Genomic DNA, 15,732 nt, shown 5'->3' with positions numbered 1-15,732 from the left:
ACATTCTCTCCAATACTGAATAACAATCACAGTGTTTTTTGGGCAAACTGATATTCAAAAGTGACATCTCATTTTAATTTCCATTTTTTATGGAGATTGTGATTTGGGACATTTAGTGCCTTTTCCTGGGAATATTCTCTCTTTTTATTCAAAGAATGAATGAATTTAATTTTTACTGGAGTATAGTTGATTCACAATGTTGTGTTAATTTCAGATGTACAGCAAAGTGATCCAGTTATATGTATACATATATCCACTCTTTTTAAGATTCTTTTCTATATAGGTCATTACAGAATATTGAATAGAGTTCTCTGTGCTATACAATAGGTTTGTTAGTTAGCTATTCTGTGCCATAAAATATGTGTATATTGCCATTCCAAGTTTCTCAGTTTATCCCTCTCTCCCTTCCCTCCTGGTAACCATGTTTGTTTTCTACATCTATGACTCCATTTTTGTTTTGTAAATAAGTTCATTTGTATAATTTTTCTAGATTTCACATGTAAGTGGCATCATACGATATTTGTCTTTCTCTGTCTGACTGACTTGACTCAGCCTGACAATCTCAGGGTTCATCCATGTTGCTGCATATGTCATTATTTTATTCTTTTTTATGGCTGAGTAATATTCCATTAAAATTTAAATATAGTTGATGTACAATATTATGTTAGTTTCTGGTGTACTACATAGTGATTGGACATTTACATACATTATGAAGTAATTACCACAAGTCTAATAACCATCTATCCCTATACAAAGTTAGGATAAACTTTAATCAGACTCAGCAAGAAAAAGAAAAGATTCAAATTAACAAAATCAGAAATGAAAGAAAAGAAATTACAACCCATACCACAGAAATACAAAAAATGGTAAGAGAGATTAATATTAGCAATTATTTGCCAATAAAAATGGATGACCTAGAATCAAGGGATAAATTCCTAGAAGCATAAGCAATCTCACAACACTGAATCAGGAAGAAATAGAAAATATGACCAGAACAATTACTATTAAAGAAATTGAATCAGTAATTAAAAAACAAAAACAAATAAAAAGTCCAGGACCAGATGGCTTTATAGATGAATTCTACCAAACATTTAATATAGAGTTAATGTCTATATTTCTCAAAACTATTTTGAAGAAATGAACAGGAAAGGATGCCTCTCAAGTGATTCTATGAGAGCATCATGCCCTTGATACCAAAACCAGAAAAAAACAAAATTATAGGCCCATATCACTCTTAGAACCACTTTTGCTTTGTCCAGAGTTTGGATGGTTGTCTTCACTTTCACTTGTCTAAGGTGCTGTTTGCTTTCTTCAGTGGCCCATTGGTTGTTCAATAGCATATTGTTTAGCCTCCACATTTGGGAGTTTTGCAGTTTTTTTCCTTCTTTTCCTTTGCAGTTATTTCTAGTTATTTACCATTATGAAAAGATATTTGATATTATTTCAGTCTTTTAAAATTTATTGAATCTTTTTTTGTGGTCAAGCATGTGATCTATCCTAGAGAATGTTCCATATTCATTTGAAAAGTGTTTTCTGTTGCTTTTACTGGAATATGCTATAAATGTCTATTAAGTTCATCTGGTTATAACGTCGTTTAAGGCCTATCATGCCTTATTGATTTTCTCTTTGGTTGATTTGTCCAAAGATGTAACTGGGTGTTAAAGTCCGGTAATGTTATTGCTTTATGGTCATTTCTCCCATTATATTGTAAAGATTTGCTTTATTTATTTAAATGCTCCCATGTTGGGTACATATACATTGACAATTGCTATATCTTCTTGTTTGAAAAACCTTTCTATCATTATATAATGTCTGTCTCTTGTAAAATTTTCCATTTTAAAATCAATTTTGTCTGACATAAGTATCGCTACTTTACGTTTATTTTTTGTTTCCATTCCATGGAATATCTTTCTTCATCACTCATCATTTTTCAGTCTGTGTGTATCTCTATATCTGAAATGTGTCTCTTACAGGCAATATATATATGGATTTTGTTTTTTACCTATTTAGCTACTCTGGTCTTTTAATTGCAGAATTTAGTCCAATTATGTTTAAAGTAGTTACTGACAATCATTTGCTTATGCCATTTTATTGTTTTCTGATTGTTCTGCAGTTCATTTTTGTTCCTTTCACTTTTGCTTGAGATTTGATTACCATCTTTAGCATTGTGTGATTAAGTTAATCTGCTAATTTCAAATGCATTCTTATAATGCTACATTTTTATTCCTCATCCCTATGTTTAATGTTTTTTGAAATTATATTTACATGTTTTTGTTTTGTGTATTCCTTAACTATTTATCGTACATAGAGATGATTTTACTACTTTTGTCTTTTAACCTCTCTACTAGCTTTATAACTGACTGATCTACTACTTCTACTGTATGTTTGCCTTTACAGGTGAAATTTTCCCTTTCATAGTTTTTATATTTCTAGTTATGCCCTTTTTCTTTTCTGCTTAAAGAAATCCTTTTAGCATTTCTCATAATATCATTTCAGTAATGCTGAACTCTGATCATTTTTCTTTTTTTCTCTATAAAACTCTTTATCTCTTTTTTAAGTCTGAATAATGTCCTTGCCAGGTAGGGTAATTCCTATTTGTAGGTTTTCTTTCTCTAGAGAATATAGCAAATGTCTCCCTTCTGGCTTGCAATGTTTCCCTAAAACGTTAGCTGATTTTCCTATGTCAGTTTTCTTTTATGCAACTAGTTGTTTTTCTCTTGCTGCCTTTGTGATACATCCTTTGTCTTTAACTTCTTTCATTTTAATTATAGTGAAATTATAATTAATTTCTTGGTGTGGACCTCTTTGGGTTGTAATGTCTCTATTTTTTAACATACTGTAGCTTTTCATCCAAGGAGCAAGCATCTTTTAATTTCATGCCTGAAGTCACCATCTCCAGTGATTTTGGAGCCCCCAAAAATCAAGTCTCTCACTGTTTCCATTGTTTCCCCATCTATTTGCCATGAAGTGATGGGACTGGATGCCATGAAGTGATGGGACTGGATGCTTAGTTTTCTGAATGTTGAGTTTTAAGCCAACTTTTTCACTCTCCTCTTTCACTCTCATCAACAGGCTCTTTAGTTCTTCACTTTCTGCCATAAGGGTGGTGTCATCTGCATATCTAAGGTTATTGACATTTCTCCCAGCAATCTTGATTCCAGCTTGTGCTTCATCCAGCCTGGCATTTCACATGATGTACTCTGCATATAAGTTAAAAAAAAACAGACAATATACAGCCTTGACATACTCCTTTCCCAATTTGGAACCAGTCTGTTGTGCTCTGTCCGGTTCTAACTGTTGCTTCTTGACGTGCATACAGATTTCTCAGGAGGCAGGTCAGGTGGTCTGGTATTTCCATCTCTTGAAAAATTTTCCACAGTTTTTTGTGATCCAAACAGTCAAAGGCTTTGTCAGAATGAAGCAGAAATAGATGTTTTTCTGGTACTCTCTTGCTTTTTCTATGATCCAACGGATGTTGGCAATTTGATCTCTGGTTCCTATGCCTTTTCTAAATCCAGCTTGAACATCTGAAAGTTCACGGTTCACGTACTGTTGAAGCCTGGCTTGGAGAATTTTAAGGGTTACTTTGCTAGCATATGCTGCCGCTGCTCCTAAGTTGCTTCAGTTGTGTCCGACTCTGTGCGACCCCATAGATGGCAGCCCACAAGGCTCTGACGTCCCTGGGATTCTCCAGGTAAGAGGACTGGAGTGGGTTGCCATTTCCTTCTCCAATGCATGAAAGTGAAAAGTGAAAGTGAAGTCACTCAGTTGTGTCCGACTCTTTGTGACCCCATGGACTGCAGCCTACCAGGCTCCTCCATCCATGGGATTTTCCAGGCAAGAGTACTGGAGTGGGTTGCCATTGCCTTCTCCAGCTAGCATATGAGAGGAGTGCAATTGTGCAGTAGTTTGAACACTCTTTGGCGTTGGCTTTCTTTGGGATTGGAATGAAAACTGACCTTTTCCAGTCCTGTGGCCACTGCTGAGCTTTCCAAATTTGTAGGCATATTGAGTGCAGCACTTTAAAAGCATCATCTTTTGGTATTTGAAATAGTTCAACTGGAATTCTATCACCTCAACTAGCTTTGTCTGTAGTGATGCTTCCTAAGGCCCACTTGACTTTGCATTCCAGGATGTCTGGCTCTAGTTATGTGGTCACACCTTCTTGGTTATCTGGGTCATTAAGATCTTTTCTGTATAGTCCTTCTGTGCATTGTTGCCACCTGTTCTTAATACCTTTTGCTTCTGTTAGGTCCATGCCATTTCTGTCCTTTATTGTGCTCATCTTTGCGTGAGATGTTCCCTTAGTAGCCCTGATTTTCTTGAAGAGGTCTCTAGCCTTTCCCATTGTATTGTTTTCCTCTATTTCTTTGCATCGATCACTGAGGAAGGCTTTCTTATCTCTCCTTGCTCTTCTTTGGAACTCTGGATTCAAATGGGTATATCTTTCCTTTTCTCCTTCGCCTTTCGCTTCTCTTCCTTTCTCAGCTTTTTGTAAGGCCTCCTCAGACAACCATTTTGCCCTTTTGCATTTCTTTTTCTTGGGGATGGTATTGATCACTGCCTCCTGTACAATGTCAGGAACCTCCGTCCATAGTTGTTTAGGCACTCCTTCTATCAGATCTAATCCCTTGAATCTATTTCTCACTTACACTGCATAATCGTAAAGGGTTCAATTTGGGTCATACCTGAATGGTCTAGTGTTTTTTTTTTCAACTTTCTTCAATTTAATTCTAAATTTGGCAGTAAGGAGTTCATGATCTGAGCCACAGTCAGCTCCTGGTCTTATTTTTGCTGACCCTTTAGAGCTTCTCCATCTTCAGCTACAAAGAATGTAATCAAGATTTCAAGATTGACTATCTGGTGATGTCCATGTGTAGAGTCTTCTCTTGTGTTGTTGGAAGAGTGTGTTTGATATGACTAGTGTGTTCGCTTGGGAAAACTCTATTAGCCTTTGCCCTGCTTCATTTTGTACTCCAAGGCCAATTTGCCTGTTCCTCCAGGTATCTCTTGACTTCCTATTTTGCATTCAAGTCCCCTATGATGAAAAGGATATCTTTTGGGGTGTTAGTTCTAGAAGGTCTTATAGGTCTTCATAGAACCATTCAACTTTAGTGAATGGGGCATTCGTGGTGGGGGCATAGATTTAGCCTTTAACTTTGTGGAGATATTTTTTATAGAATTTTTTTTTTCTATTTTTAATCTTTCATATATTATAGCTCATGGTTTTCAGTCATGTTTATGCCAGGCTTTTCTGCCATAATGTGATTATAAAGCATCATTCACTATTTCTCTTAATGATAATGTTTCTTTTTTAAAATGCTAAAATAGAAAAAAGTACAGCATAATAGTTCCTAATATATATTATTTGGTGCTTGCTGTGGTGAGCAGTTTTCTAAGATTTTCACATTTCTAATTTATTTAATCTTCAAAGGTATCTTATAAAATAGGTTTTCCTTACTTGGTAGATAAAGTCACTGAAGCACAGAAAGTTTTAGAAACCTATCAGAGGTCACTCAGCAGGTAGGTGGTGAGATAGGAATTAACCCTCTACAGTCTGCCTCTTGAACTTGTTCAGTAAACTATAACTAGTTATTCACAAATACCAATAGGTTTACTTAAGAGTGATATTTTAATATTTGTTTATTCTAGTACTGCATTGCAGTCTGTAGGAAATAAGGTAGAAATTTGCTTCTTCCTTTAATATGAATTGTAGGATGAAGTAAGTTTTATCTTAACTTGAGAAAGCAAAAGGAAACAAACCACTCACGGTATCAAGCAAGTAGAAAACAAATTGTATACCTCAGAAATTAGAAGCTCTTGGTGATGAAATTCACAGGTTCTAAAGCTGGAAGATTTTGGTTTTGAAAGTCCTCCTTACCTTTCTCTGAAACATCAAAAATATGTGGAATCAAATGGTTCAGTTCAGTTCAGTTCAGTTGCTCAGTCGTGTCCAACTCTTTGCGACCCCATGAATTGCAGCACACCAGGCCTCCCTGTCCATCACCAACTTCTGGAGTTCACCCAAACTCATGTCCGTTGAGTAGGTGATGCCATCCAGCCATCTCATCCTCTGTCATCCCCTTCTCCTCCTGCCACCAATCCCTCCCAGCATCAGGGTCTTTTCCAATGAGTCAACTCTTTGCATCAGGTGGCCAAAGTATTGGAGTTTCAGCTTTAGCATCAGTCCTTCCAAAGAACTCCCAGGGCCGATATCCTTCAGAATGGACTGGTTGGATCTCCTTGCAGTCCAAGGGACTCTCAAGAGTCTTCTCCAACACCACGGTTCAAAAGCATCAATTCTTCGGCTCTCAGCTTTCTTTACAGTCCAACTTTCACGTCCATACATGACCACTGGAAAAACCATAGCCTTGACTAGACGGACCTTTGTTGGCAAAGTAATGTCTCTGCTTTTCAATATGCTATCTAGGTTGGTCATAACTTTCCTTCTAAGGAGTAAGCGTCTTTTAATTTCATGGCTGCAGTCACCATCTGCAGTGATTTTGGAGCCCCCCAAAATAAAGTCTGACACTGTTTCTAATGTTTCCCCATCTGTTTCCCATGAAGTGATGGGACCAGGTGCCATGATCTTAGTTTTCTGAATGTTGAGTAGTTTTGGACAAACAGAGGTCGCTCTGTTTCTGATAGAAAAGCAAAACAGCAAAAACTTCATCTCAAAAAAGAAAAAGACAGTGATTAAATCTAATACACCATAGAGATCATCTGAAACAATCACTTTATTTTAGCAAGGAAGAAAAAGAGATTCATAGGGGAAAGTGATGTGAAAATGTAATTTGGTAGTGGTTCTGGGACCAGAACTCAGATTGCTAGCTTCTAAATCAGCATACTTCCCACTGCCTCCAGTTACTCTGCTGTATATCTATTATATTATAATGGCCTTGAAAAAATAAGTTTTAAACTGCTCATTAAGTAGTGCCCTACCTTGATATTTTAAGCAACATGTTTATGCTCACATTAGGTTACAAGAAGTGTATACCTTCAAGAGAGGGGGAAGAAAATCAGCTCTGACCTTGTGAAGTCCTTCCTCTATGGCTTTGATAGACATTTCCAACTAAGCTTCATCTTCTATATTTAGATACTTTAATAGCATTCAAGGTTACCATAAGAAAATATTTCTAGCAGTAATCTTTTTACCTCATTTTATTTTACTATACTACAAAATAGAAACAAATAGGTGAAATCTAGATTATTTAATTTAAGGATATTTATATATTTAGAGAATATTTTAATTAGTCCTTAACTTTCATATTTCCTTTTATTTTGATGGTAGCAGAGGATTGCATTTTTTTCAAGCAGAAAGTAAATGTATCAAATAAAATAAAATAGCTACTTAAAAGTATACGACTTCCCTGGTGGCTCAGTGGTAAAGAACCCACCTGCCAATGCAGGAGACAAGAGTTTGATCCCTGGGTCAGGAAGACTCCTGCAGAAGGAAATGGCAACCCACTCCTGTATTCTTGCTTGGGAAATCCCATGGACAGAGGAGCTTGGCAGGCTACAGTCCACTGGGTCACAAAAGTGTTGGACGTGACTTAGCTACTAAACAGCAACAACTTGAAAGTATATACAGAAGTTGATTTTTTTTCTCTTACAGTTTTAGGTAATTTTATAGTGATGGCCATTATATGTAGTGGTCCCACTTGTATCCTCTAAATGATGCACATAGTTGGATGCTTTCTTTGAGCAGAACTTCTCATAGACTCCTACTTGATATTCCTTGTTTCTTTTTGCTGGGGACTTAACTTTAGGAGACAGTACTGCCATTAAATAGTGATGTTAAAAGTCCCCTTCCTCTGAGGTGTTCTTATAATATACTTTAGCTATTTGTTTTTATGTGCTGAAAGCCAGTGTAGTTATTTTATGGAATTATCTGTGCCTTGAATTTTCTTGAATCAAGAAAAGAAGAATACTTCATGGCTTAGAGTTACTCAACGTGGAAACAACATATCATTGTTCATAGTGAGGAAGAAGACACAAGGAGCAACCTGTCCAGCAATAAAGCAAATGTCTTTATCGATCTCACTTAAGTACTGAAGGCATGACCTTATAACTGCATAGTTTAGTAATCAATATTTTTGATGACTTCATTATTAAAGAAAGAATAAGTGGTATTTTGGTATTCCCTGTTTTGCAGAACAGAGGAAACCATGTATATTTCAAGAATTTTCTCAACAATAATTAATAACAATATATAAATTTTACATAAAGGGTAAGCTTTATGTGGAAACAGAATTTCCATCATAACTAGCAGTTATTAAATTCTTCTCAATTGACTCAATTTTCATAAACTTTTACACTCTCGTTTTTCATTTTAATAAAAGAATTATGCAAACAAATTGTCCAGGCAGCTAAAAATTATTATTTACTGCCTATTTCCTTGTGTTGTTTTTCATTTTTCCAAAATCATACCAACTTTGAGAAGAGAATCACATTTTATGACTTTTATTTTTCACTCATTTCTTTTCCAGAGGAGTCACAAATACTGAACTTTGCCTAAACTATTCAGAGTCTTTGCAAAGCCACTGCCCCTCATGGGGCTTATAATACAGCAGTAGGGATGTGCTCAGGAGAAGGCACTGGCGACCCACTCCAGTACTCTTGCCTGGAATATCCCATGGATGGAGGAGCCTGGTGGGCTGCAGTCCATGCGGTCGCTAAGAGTCAGACACAACTGAGCGACTTCACTTTCACTTTTCACTTTCGTGCATTGGAGAAGGAAATGGCAACCCACTCCAGTGTTCTTGCCTGGAGAATCCCAGGGACGGGGGAGCCTGGTGGGCTGCCATCTATGGGGTTGCACAGAGTCGGACACAACTGAAGCAACTTAGCAGTAGCAGTAGCAGCAGCAGCAGGGATGTGCTCAGTAAAACAACACAACACAGTTTTTATAAGTAGTATAGCTTGAAAGCAAATTAATTTACATGAACACTTAGAAAAGTAAGTGGCGCATTCTAAAGGCTCAATTAGTTGATAAAATAAGAGTGTATTATAATGTTTCAGAAAAAGGAGGTTATGTCTGTCTTTAGTCTCAATGAAAAATATAGTATCTCAGATAGATGTTAAAGATGTACTTTTGACAGGCAGAGAAGGCAACGCTCTGGGACAGACAGTTGTTTCAGATGGAAAGAGCAGTGGCTCACAGATGGGACTGTGTTCTTATTTAGAGAATAGTCATCCTGTTACACAGGTATGGAAAATAAGCATGAAGGAATAGGATCAAACTGCTGTAACTAGAAACATTATGGTTAGGTCAGAGAGTGGGAGGGCAGCTGGACCAATCTGAGAATTCTTTTACTTAATTTATAAATTACAAAAAAGCATTCATTAAGCTTGAAAGCTGATATGATTAAATTCTATCTTAGAGAATTAGTAAATTTACTTTTTTTTAAAGAGGTTGGAGGAAAAGAGACCTGTTGTATGTTATTGGGAAAAAAAAAAACACTATCGAATAAAGTAAGTTAGTGATACTAAGAATGGTAAAGGAGGAGTCATGGATGGATGTTAGAAAATTATTTTTTTCTAATGTTGGTTGCAGAGTGACCAGTAACAATGCTTAGAATAACCCAAAGCAAGATTTCCCACCTTGGCACCGTAACTGGGGCTAGAGTACTTGTGTGACAATACAAGTAGACAATAGAACACTGAATAAAATAAATTGAATAAATGTTTTTGAACATTGAGGATTGGGAACTGCGGGACTATGGTCACAGAGAGAAGAGAAAAATAATGAGATCCTTATGATCAGTTTGGCTTTTTCCCTGAAAACATATTCCTAACCATGGTACAAGGTGGATGAGCCCAGGCAGAGTTCAGAGGGTCTCTCTGAGCTGAACTGAGAGAATTAGAGTTTGTGCAGGCCCAGATTGCTAGAGTTTACAAAGCAGGAGGGAGTTAAGGAGAAAAGAGCTCCCAGACTCTGAATGGTTGTATCACTGAGTCTGTTGGTGAATCCCACCCAGCCAGGTATAGAAGGAGATTCCATGCAGCTGATTAGGGAATGTATTCAGAAAACTAAGATCATGGCATCTGGTCCCATTACTTCATGGGAAATAGATGGGGAAACAGTGGAAACAGTGGCAGACTTTATTTTCGGGGGCTCCAAAATCACTGCAGATAGTGATTGCAGCCATGAAATTAAAAGACGCTTACTCCTTGGAAGGAAAATTATGACCAACCTAGATAGCATATTGAAAAGCAGAGACATTACTTTGCCAACGAAGGTCCGTCTAGTCAAGGCTATGGTTTTTCCAGTGGTCATGTATGGATGTGAGAGTTGGACTGTGAAGAAAGCTGAGTGCCAAAGAATTGATGCTTTTGAACTGTGGTGTTGGAGAAGACTCTTGAGAGTCCCTTGGACTGCAAGGAGATCCAACCAGTCCATTCTGAAGGATATCGGCCCTGGGAGTTCTTTGGAAGGACTGATGCTAAAGCTGAAACTCCAGTACTTTGGCCACCTCATGCGAAGAGTTGACTCATTGGAAAAGACCCTGATGCTGGGAGGGATTGGTGGCAGGAGGAGAAGGGGATGACAGAGGATGAGATGGCTGGATGGCATCACCAACTCGGTGGGCGTGAGTTTGAGTGAACTCTGGGAATTGGTGATGGACAGGGAGGCCTGGCGTGATGCAAAATTCATGGGGTTGCAAAGAGTCGGACACAACTGAGCAACTGAACTGAACTGAGGGAGCTATAAGATGATCAATATTCAGAGATCACACAGGGCTAGGGGATGTTTTAATTCCAACAGGCCTGAGTAAGTACTGTTTGAACCCCTGGGATATAACTGAGAGACTGCATAATGGTCACCCCTTAGAAATAGATGTCAATTTAGCTTAGAATAAAGGCTATACAAGCCCTCCCTACAAAAAAATATTAACCCCCACACAAAACCTACAAGTCTAAAAAGGATCATGCTGGTCTGCACATAACTGCTTGTCAGAAGAAAAGTCTAATACTTCTTTGAAAAAGTCAGCAGAATTCAGTACTCAATAACATAACATTCAAAATGTCTAAAAACCAAAACCAAAACAAATATGAGATATGCAAAGACCAACCAGTGTGACCCCTAATCTCTTTAGGAAAAAATATGATAATAGAAAGGAATATAGAAATTACAGAGATGATGAAAATAGCAGAAAGCAGTTTAAATCATTTGCTGTAAACATGCTGAGGATTTAAAGACAACCATGAACAGAATAATATTAGAAATAGAAGACATGAAAGAGAATTAAAGGGAACTGACAACTGAAATATAAAATATTTAAGATGAAAATTTAATAGATTAGATTAATAGTTACTAATCTGATGCTTTTCTAATCTTTTTATTACTGAATTTCTTCTCCTTGTCAATCAAGGGAGCTATGCCTTTTCTAACCATCATCATATATGTCACCCAGTTAACCACAGGTCAACATTTCAGTGCTTTAAAGGGAATGCAGAAAATGAACAGTTCATTGATAAATGTGTGAGATGTCGGTGTAAGCTGAAAAAAAAATGTTCAGTAGGCTAACAAGGTTCAGTTTTTGGAAGCTGGCTTCATCTTAATGGACCCTGGCCTATATCCAGGGTGGTATTCCAAGATATGTGAGGAATTAGGATTCATGGAATTAAAGAAGAATGTTTATATTCCTGGTAATGACCAGGCAAAAAGTTTTTCAGATCCATAGGTGCATTTTCTTCCTTAAAGTACATAAACTATTCTGTTTTTTCTTCTATTTAGACTATGCCTGTATAGACAAAGATGAACGGACATTTAACGGAGCTTGACTTTGCCTGAATAAATTGAAACTAAAGAACAATTGAATATTCAGTTCAGAGAGCTATCACTAATGCCAGCCTTTGTTCTCAGCAGTTTTCTAGGTAAAGAGATAATATAAAGTTATGGAAAGGTCACATTCAGTGATCTTATGATTCCTTTGCCCTATTATAGCATATTGATACTTTATATTAATGATATTTCCTGGCCATGGCATTCTTAAAGTAATAAAACTTCATTTTTTATACTACTCTATCTGAAAGAAATATGTGAGCCTCCAATGCAAGAAATTAAAGAAAAAATGCAGGTGAGATGGGAGGGAATATGAGCCTGAAATACTTGAAGCCTGGGACTCAGTGTCTCACTCACTTCAGAAGATTCCACAGAGATCCAGGGTTCTTGCTGAGACCCCCAGACCCTCTCCAAACTTTGTGGTTCAGAATCACACAATTTGAAAATCAATCACAAAGATAATTTTGCAGCAATCTACATTATTTTTTCTGAGGAACTATAACCAAAATAATACAGAAATCTAAGTTAGTTTCAATATTAAACTTGGGCACTTTTAATGTAAAACATCCTTTTCTTTAATAACTAAAAGTCAAACTAATTTCAGTCCTGTGGTGAAAATATCAGATCACCTAACCCCATAATGTTGTTCTCAGGCCATCCATCATGCAGTTTCCCACAAATTTGACTGTTTTGTTTTTTAGTCTAAATTATGGAGCTACATCTGCCTGGAGTGATCATAAGGTTTGGACTATAAGACTTCAGACAATAGGTAGAATTTTAATAGCTGAGAAGGTATTGGGAAAATGGTATGCTGCAAAGAAAAAGTTTAAGGCATAGGCAAGAAAGCATGAGACATATTAAAGGCATGGTAAATGATCTGATTGGATACTCACAATACAATTGGATACAGAGGAGAAATAAACAGCAAAAGGGAATTAAAATGTGTTGTTTTTTATGCCCTTAAGATTATCTCAATAAATTTTCAAAATTCACCCCACATATTCTTATTTTACTAGTGAGAAAATTAAAGGGAAAAGAAGTCATATATCTACTGAGTGGTGAATATAGCTCTGACATGTCTTTTCTACTGGATATCACTGTCTCTTAGTAAGTCCATAAAGAATCATTGGGCCCAGGTATTGGTTGGCCTTTGATACAGAGTTAAATACCTTCAACTTTATTTATTTGAATAATAAATATATAAAAATTATAGCAAATAATATTCAAGTCTTTTTGAATAGACATTGTTACAGTCAGACTTGTGCTTTGGAAAATTAATCTGGTGGCTGAGTTTAGAACTGATTGGGATGTAGAAAGAAATAATATTAGAACGTACCAGGCCCAAGTAAAATGTAGTCATGTAAGCAGAGTTATTAAGAGTATGGCAGCCATAGAGGTATGCTGCTTGGCTCTCCTTTTCAGAAAAAAACCCTCCTGGTCAGCTGCTGCAAGTTGTACAGTTAGTGGACAGATTCCTTCTGTTTAGTGCTTTCAGGATTCACATTGGTTTTGGACCAAGGTCATGCTTTTTCCTGGGCAGCTATCTACCATTGATGACTGAGCATGTCGGGGGCCCTAGAGCCGGGTTACCTCTGCCCAATGTGGGTCACCTGTAATGAAAAGTCCTTGTTCCAGAGCTCCCTACTCGGTTATCCAAGACTTTGTTAGATCTTTACTGTGGTTTGAGGCTCTCTGCCAATCCTTTTCCTCTTTTCCCCCCACATCCTTGTCTTAAACATTTTTCAGATCTGTATCACAGTCTGAAGGCCTTCCCTACCCAATCTTTCCTTTTCCCCTTCTTTATAATTCACAGATGTTATCCCCAACAAATCTCATGTGCTCCTAACTCTGTCTCAGAAGCAGAGATAATTAAAGTGTGGAAATCAAAAGGTGAGATATCATCTTAGAGCCCTTTGCTGGATGATGATGGTAATGATGAGGATAAGACTGATTTTTGCATCACTTAAGTTTTTCTAGAGTCTCAGCCAGAAATAGTTATAAGTGTGCAGTTTCTAGAGCTGACAGGGTATCCAAAGAGGTGGCATCTAAGACAGAAAAAGTTAGAAAAAAAAGTGTCAAGGGTAGTAAGAGGAGAATTGTGCCAAGAGAGAGAAGCAAGTTTTAGTTAGGAGGAGGGAATCAATACCCTAAAAACTGCCAAGCTGTCAAAGGAGGGTCAACACAGCAAAAAGATCGTGTTGCCTGTTTTTTTGTTTCTGAAATGTGACTCTGATCTTTAGTATGAGTGTGTAAGTGTGTGTGTGTGCGTGCATGTGCTAGTCACTTTAGTTGTGTCTGATCCTTTGCAACCCCGTGGACTGTAGACTGTCAGGCTCCTCTATCCATGGGATTCTCCAGGAAAGAATACTGGAGTGCGTTGCCATTTCCTTCACCTCAATATGAGCTTAAATGGCTGTAAACAACAAGGACCAAGAGGGTTCACTAACCTTGAACTTGGGTCTAGAACTGAACCCCAAAGAAAGACCACTTCTCCATGAAGCAATAAGTATATAAATATTTTTGATAAGGAATTGGTATAAGAATAATAATCACTTCTTATTAAGGCACACAGATGTTTACTCTTAGAATGAATACTGTTGATCACAAGAGTAGAAACTTTGAAGATATACATTCACACGTTTTATCTGCATTTGTCTTTGTGCTTCTGGCTAGTTTGCATTCATTTTCCACCCTGAGTGAAGCAAATGGAACTAAACATAATGCCTCCTTATTTTCTAGATTGTGTCTTTCAGATCAATGTTATACATGTCTGTGTTATGGCAGTTATGTAAAACTGTGTTAAGAAAGGGGAAGTAGAAAAATAGGACTTTGAGTAATGGCTTTACTTGTCTAATATTTAGCCCGATTAACTGTGTCATTTTCTTTAGTGATTTTCACTAAAGCTGACCTATAGTCTTTACTATGCAAAGTCGTGTGCTTTTTCATGTAATACAGTCATTTTAATTAAGGTCTTAACTCTGTCCTTCTATGTTATCTGAAGCTAGACATATTCATTAGGAAGGAATGGTGTCTTTCCAAGTAAAATTGGGCTATAATTTCTGTACCTGCTGTGTGTATTTAGAGAACAGTTCTCCAACTGTGACATTAATATTACATTATTTATCTTGAAAGAAACTTGCCGACTTATCTTAAGTGAAAGGCCAAGAGTATGCCCTACAGGGATAATAATGGAATTTTTTTTTTTTTGCATAAAAGTATTGATCTAATTATTTCTTACTGGCACCAGAAGAAATACATGACTGCCTGCATTATCGTTAGCATCATTCTAGCCTACTCATATAATATTATTATATTTAAACTAATTTTAAAATCATATAGCTAAAGAGTTTTATATAAAGTTCTTTTATTGATCATGAATGTCAGAGTGTTGATAATGCTGATGTATTTTTTGTCTAATATAATTTTCTCATTAATTCCACTAAGGACATATGCCAAAATTGGAACATAAAATACCTTACTTATTAATCATTGACTAAGGCTTTTAATGCTAACTAAGCATGTTTAATTAACTAAGCAAATTTAGGGCTTCCCTGGTAGTTCAGACAGTAAAGAATCTGTCTGCAATGCAGGAGACCTGGAATTGATCTCAGGGTGGGAAGATCCCCTGAAGAAGGAAATGGCAACTCACTCCAATATTCTTGTGTGGAAAATTCCATGAACAGAGGAGCCTGGTGGGCTACAGTCCATGGGGTTGCAAAAGAGTCAGACATGACTTAGCAACTAAGTAACAACAACTGGTTGGCATGATATTCACTTTAATAAGGGCTGCAATTATATTTTTATTTACAGCATCAGAGCAGCAACCTCTACTTGGACAGACATCCCCATTCAGGACATTGCTGTATGTGATGCTGTGGGCTACAGTATCATGAGATAATGTGTTCTGGAGGATCTAAAGCAGAAGAACCCTAGAGAGCCATTTG

At 36.9% G+C, this 15,732-nt stretch overlaps 1 protein-coding gene and 1 long non-coding RNA gene across 2 annotated transcripts in view; both read left to right on the top strand.

The window, feature by feature from the left end:
• KCTD8 (potassium channel tetramerization domain containing 8) overlaps positions 1–15,732 on the top strand; it is a 262,947-nt gene that overhangs the window by 96,372 nt on the left and 150,843 nt on the right.
• LOC132345512 (uncharacterized) overlaps positions 1–15,732 on the top strand; it is a 174,869-nt gene that overhangs the window by 94,606 nt on the left and 64,531 nt on the right. The window contains exon 1 of the long non-coding RNA XR_009494888.1: positions 1–15,732. This exon is cut by the window's left edge and continues 94,606 nt beyond it. This is a non-coding gene — a long non-coding RNA (uncharacterized lncRNA).

Source organism: Bos taurus, chromosome 6, assembly GCF_002263795.3.
Source record: "Bos taurus isolate L1 Dominette 01449 registration number 42190680 breed Hereford chromosome 6, ARS-UCD2.0, whole genome shotgun sequence".
NCBI lineage: Eukaryota > Metazoa > Chordata > Mammalia > Artiodactyla > Bovidae > Bos > Bos taurus.
Note: the sequence above shows the minus strand (reverse complement) of the source record. Positions and strands in the feature narration are given on the sequence as shown.